A 6,451-nucleotide genomic window follows, 5' to 3' on the forward strand; every position below is an offset into this window, starting at 1 on the left:
CATCTGCAGACTTGATGAGGATGCACGGTGCACTCTGTTCCACTCTCTTTGTCACTGATGAAGATATTAAACAGTACTGGTCTCAATATGGACCTCTGAGGGACACCACTCATCACTGATCTCCATTTGGATCATTTCCATCCATCAAATCTGTATCTCTCAAATTTAGAGAGAAGGATGTTGTGGGGGACCACGTCAAAGGCCTTACAGAAGTCCAGCTAGTCAACATCCATAACTCTAACCTTGTCCACTGATCCAGTCACTCCATCACAGAAGGCCACTAGGTTGGTCAGGCAAGACTTGCCCTTGGTGAAGCCATGCTGGCTGTCTCAAATCACCTCCCTGTCCTTCATAAGTTCATGCAGATAAGCATTAAATAGGATCATGCAGATAAGCATTAAAAATAGAAAAGTCTGATCAGAAAAAAAGTTGCTTCTCTGTTCCTTAGAAACAACTAACAGGAATGATGCTTTGAATAGTTATGGTTGTCTTAATATTAGAAGAGAGACCACACTTTGAGAGGTCTGGAAAGCTTAACATATACATGTAAGCATGAGGAAGTCTCAGAAATTTATGCAGCGGTGCCTTTCCTGAGAAGTTTTTACTTTTCTAGTTTGTAGCCATTGATACCTCAGTGTCCTTAAACTTGTGGCTCCTGGTCCTCCAATAACAAAGATTTTCCTATAAACAATTTTATAATTTATAAACTTTTTAGAGTATGGGTAAGGCACTCAGATTTACCAGTGTCCATCAGACCCAAGTGAATAGCCTGTGAGCACATGCCTAAGGTTCCTCAGAGAGAGGAAACCTCCTAACTTGATGTTTTTCTAGCTCCTCTCCAATACAGTGATGATAAGATGGGTTCTGATGCAACAGACTGGGTGGGAAAAGTTATTGCCATTTTTACTTCCTAATGATAACCTCACAGTAGTCCTCCAATTGTCCAACTAGTATTGAGACATTAATTGTGGGACTGATCTGCATCAATTAGCTCTACAACTCCAGTAGGCAATACCTGTTAAGACTTGGCCTATTTCTTTATCATTTATAATTTCTATCTCCTAAATGTTAAAAATTAAGGACAATTAAAAACTCTTTCAAAATTTTGAGATATCACTAGGTCAGTGATTTAATGATTCCTAGTACCAAAAAGATTTCTTTCAGCAAAAGTGACAATTTTTTTATCAGATACTGCAGAGAAAAGAAAGAGGTACAGGGTAAGTTCCAACAGTGAGTTTATAAAGCAAGCTGAGACTTGTCATACTCCTGACTAACCAAGCTAGAACTTGTATATTGAAGCTGAAACAGATGCTTTTGAAATATTATCTTCGGCATTTCAACTTTCTTTCAGTAATGTAAAGTAATTCTTCCTGCACTGATCATTTTCATATATGGGAATTTATCCTTGCCATAACTACAAAGCTTTTAGTACTTCATGCATGAGCTCACAGCACTATTGACATTTTTTGCAATGAATTATCCAAAAGTAGTCACTGCAAAGTGCTCTTGAATAACTATTAATATTGCATATCCTGCATCGCCCATTTTCTCCAGGCACATTCTATTTGTTTTCTCCAAATAGTTCACATTTATACCCATGCACAAAAACCTAATAAAAACTTTTGCCAGCTCTTTAAAGGCAGTTATATTTTATCATTTCCTGCCAAAGCATTTAAACTGCTTGTTGTCTCTTGTAGGTACCACTTATAAGTAATTTTTTTTTTTTCCCCCCCACAGAAATTTACTTAAAATTTACAGCAATGTCCCATTTAAGGAGTAAATTTTACACTCTGCAGGAGATCATAACACACAGAGCTGGAAAACAGGAAAGGCAGAGATACCTCCTACTCAACCAGGGAGAGAAAAAAACCCCAAAATATTATTTAATCTGAAGAGTATATAGTAATCATTAATACCAACTTTTGCTTTAAAATTTATTTGGTTACCTGCGTAGACACAACAGGTATCAGCTGCTTTTCTTCTAAATGACTTGCCACATGGATATGAGCACTGCCACTAACATTTCTGTTTAGTGACTTGCAGCCTAACATCCCAAATCCTTGTGCTTCACAGAAATAGACTGAAATCAGACTTGTTTAGTAGGTGCTCAATTCTAATAGTGGTGGAAACTGCTGAACTGCTGAACTGCAATCAGAACAGCCTGTTCCTCCATTGATCTTAAGATGGGTTGTAAGAGGTGATGGATTCAGAATAACAACACAATTCTGCTGCAGTCAACTGGCTAATCAGTTACACAAAGTTGAGATCAAAATTAAAGGCCCAACCACATAAAGACTCTATTAACTATATAATCTGGATGGAGATTTCTTTTTAGGTGTTTCCTGTGGAATTGTTCACTGATCTTCAGGCTTTTTAGAATTCTCTTAAATTACAAGTAGCTCACTCTCTCAGATCCCATTCTGCACCTGAGAAATAGTTGCAAAACACTGAGTCAGTGAATATCTAATTTTAAAAGCATTTTTGTTCCTAAAAATGTACATCCAGTTCCATCTAACAGTACTGTTATGCAGAAGCTTTTTAAAATCATAATTTTCCATAACCAACAGTCTAAGCATTTACCAGTTTAATTATTAATAATTCCAAGGGATATGCAAAAAGTCAAATCCAAATTCTTTGACTTTATGATCAATAATTATCACAGAAATACATTTGAATATAGACGTCAGTATTTTGAAAATGCTATGAACAACTTATAGGAATAAGTACATTAATTATACCTCCCAATAAACATAAAAGAGTATTCATGGTTAACATCTATTAATGCTATCACAAAACTCGAAAACACATAAATATACTAAAAAATAATTCAAAAGAAACATTTTGTTTCCAACCTCTCTAACCTTCCAAAATCTACAAGGAAAAAAAATGGGGAGTGGGAAGAGGTACTCAAAAAATTGGTTTAGACTTTAATCCATCCTAGGTGAAATAGTGATTTACTCCTGGGAAAAAGTTACTAAGACCTAAGTCCCTGTCCAAATATTTAATTTTCAAATTATTTACTCCATCAGCTTCATAAAATGTAACACCTTTATGAGAGATTTACAGTGTGTTATTGTATTGTGCAATATTGGTTGGGAACATTCAGCTTGGAAGTCTGGAATTTGTTCATGAATACTGCACGTAGAATTTGGTTTGAATTTTTAAACACAGCTATTCATAGTGCACAGTGTTGTAACAGTATATATATATATCTAATACTATATTTGCAAACCAGTCATTAAAGCAACAGCTGAGCTCATGAAGACATAAAGAATACTTAAATCATTAAACAGAATTTATTTCAAGAAAATGTAGTGAGAAAATATCATGGTCGTCCGTATACCACATTGACATGACTATGGATACTGGTCTGATCTTCCAGGAGTCAAATGTTTTCTTGGTATTTATTCAAGAACTAAATGGACCTGGCTATTAGTATAAGCTACAGCAATAACACTGACACACATTAGGAGGTAGATTCAATGTTGTTTCCTACATGAACTGAAATTGTGTGAGAATCCATGTGTGTTAACTAAACACTGAATAGGAATAAACTTTGGGAATTAATACAGCCTCATTACAAGGATTATAAAGTCAGTATATCATGTGAATGAATTCCCTGGAAGTTTACCCGTCATGCATTGTCTATGTACATCATCAATACTAACCCTAAAGAAAAATAACTTACTTGTCTAATAGAAGTAAATGATAAAGAAGACAGCAGCATGGCAGGAAGAAAGCATGTAATACAATTTTTTGTTTATATTTCCATGAGGATTAGAATTGAATTTAAGGGCCTGGGGAAAAAAAAAAAAAAAAAAAAAAAATCCTCCCTACAACACTAGCACTGTTGCTCCTTCCTCCTCACACTGTTCCCATGCTCCAGCGTGGGCCCGCAATGGGCCGCAGCTTCCCTCAGGGCACGTCCACCTGCCCCAGGGGGTCTCTCTCTGCCGGGGCTCCTGGAGCACCTCCTGCCCTCCTCCCGCTCTCCCCTCGGGGCTCGCAGGGCTGTTTCTCCCCCTGTTCCCCTCAGCCCTGGCTGCCGGGCAGCGTTTTGCCCGTCCTTACCCAGGCTTTCCCCGAGGCGCCGCCATCTCAGCTGAGGGGCTCAGCCGTGCCCTGCGGTGGGGCCGTTGGAGCCGGCTGGAACCGGCTGTGTCCGGCGCGGGGCAGCCCCTGGGGTTGCCAACACAATTCCTCAGGGCAATTAGAGCCTTGTGGTGCAGCCAGGGCCCCGACACCAGCTATTTTACCATGTCAGATGCCTCTTCTCAATTTTTGTCTTTCTCCACCACATATAGTATTCCTCAGTCTTGAACTTGCAGAGATTCAACTCTTTTACTTGCCCAGTTTTTCTTCTTTTTAACAAGTTTTTCCCCTTTTAAATTTTGAATATTTTAGTGGGTTTTTTGTTTGTTTGTTTGTTTGGGGCTTTTTAAAATTTTTTTTGGTTGGTTGTTTTTTTTCTTTTGGCTTTTGCTGCTTTTGTAAAGATATTTAATCTTAAGCACATTATGCTGCTCTCACAATGTGACTCTCTTTAAGAGGAAAAACCTATGTGAGGTTATTTCTCCTATTGCAGTTTTGCCAACCAGCTCCTCCATGTACCAGCTGCTCATGTCCAAGCAGCAGGATCCAGCAGTATGGCACACTCTTACCCTGCCCAAGCATTATACCAGTGCATTGGGTATAGCTTTAGAGGCTGATGAACTTAGAGCTTTTCCACTGCTTTCAGTGTGATTTGCCTACTACTTCTTGATTTCTTCACATAATACCTTCTTCAGGAGAAGCCACAAATTTGGGGAGTTTTGCTGTTCTTCTACTTATGTTCTTCTTCTATTTAGAGAGAAATATGTACAAATCATGCAAATTATCAAATTACTAGCATTTTATTCTACATTATTATTTTACAGAATCTTGTCTCAGTTTAATTATTTTTTCTTCATCTCCCAAGTTTCCAAATTATTTTTTTTATTTCTACTCATGTTTTTATAATGACTTTGAGTCTAGCAGTATGATGCCTTAAGCTGAGTTTGCTTTAGTTTCTCCTGGTATTGAAACATATCAAGATTTCATTAGAATTTTTCCTTCTGCTTTTCATATTATTTGAACCATTAATAATTCAACTTTTTCAAAATATGACCTATTTTTCTAATGTAGACAAGCCTATAACAGCTATCTATGAAGAAAAGTAAGTTGATTCAGTTATGCAAATAGCAAATGAAAAAGAGGATTGAGTTTCTCTGCAATATGACTTACATTTCTAACAGATTGTAAAAAGATTAAGTATATTGGGAATATAAGGGGGAATAATCTGAGAAGCTTTTATAAAGGAAAGGTTTGCCTGGGCTATCCACAAATACTCTTTGGAGAAGTCATTGTGCACATAGATAAGCAACATGGCAATCAATACAAGGGGCACCTCTTTTTACAAAATCTATACAGCAGATGTTTCTGTATCACTGAAGTCTAGCATCTCCACAGCATTTTAAACAAACCACAAGTCATGGCCCCTTTATATAAATTTTACCCTTAAAATTAAGGTCATTTTAGCTAGTCTTCTTTCCTTCCTTCCCACAGGTACGTAGAATTACACGCTTTTATTTTGGGCATTCCCACTAAGGGACAAGGCTACTTGTATTTTAAGTTTTGTTAATTGTTGTTGCTAAAGAAGTGAAGATGTATATCAGTGCAAGTAACATCAAGAGTTTATCAGACAACTATTCACCAAAACTCAAGAAGGTGATACAAAGTCTGAGGAGGGGGTAAGGGGAAGAGGGAGAGGGATTAATCTCAAATTCTTTACTCTCTCCCACACCCAAGACACGAAATAACTGATTCAAGAGACAGGATTTCAATATTACCATATATTAGGAATGAAGATCATCCAATACAATTGTAGTCAAAAAAAGCAATTAGAGTTGTAGGAGTAACAAGAAAAGGAATAAAGTCAAAACTGGAATGTGTATAAATACATATCTATGATATGTCCATGTTTTGAATATTGCAGTTATGATTCTCAGTCTCAAAAGAAAATTTAAAAAGGTTTTTTTTAGTTATAGAATATTTGTGTATAAAGAAAAGAGGTGACTGAAGGGATATCTGGCCACTTACCCCCAAATCATCATTAGCCTGGGATATTACCTGTTGGTAAGTTGTAGGTTTCATGACCTACTCTGAGTCAAGCAAAACCACCACACTTACTGAAATAACTCATTCTAAATGCTGTCTTGTATATGGCCAACTGCCAGGTGATATGCAACAATGATTCCTACATAAATTTCTAGGTCACCTGGCAATAAATACAGGGATGAAACTCAGAAAATCCTTCTACCACTGACTGGTGGAAACTGGGAAGTTACAGAAAAGAATTGGATGATAACCTCTTGCAGTTGCTGTACACTTCACTATGAACTTATATGCCAGTGTTAGAAAACAGAATTGATTA

The sequence above is a fragment of the Tyto alba genome, unplaced genomic scaffold (genome assembly GCF_018691265.1).
Source record: "Tyto alba isolate M040663 unplaced genomic scaffold, T.alba_DEE_v4.0 Super-Scaffold_48, whole genome shotgun sequence".
Lineage (NCBI taxonomy): Eukaryota > Metazoa > Chordata > Aves > Strigiformes > Tytonidae > Tyto > Tyto alba.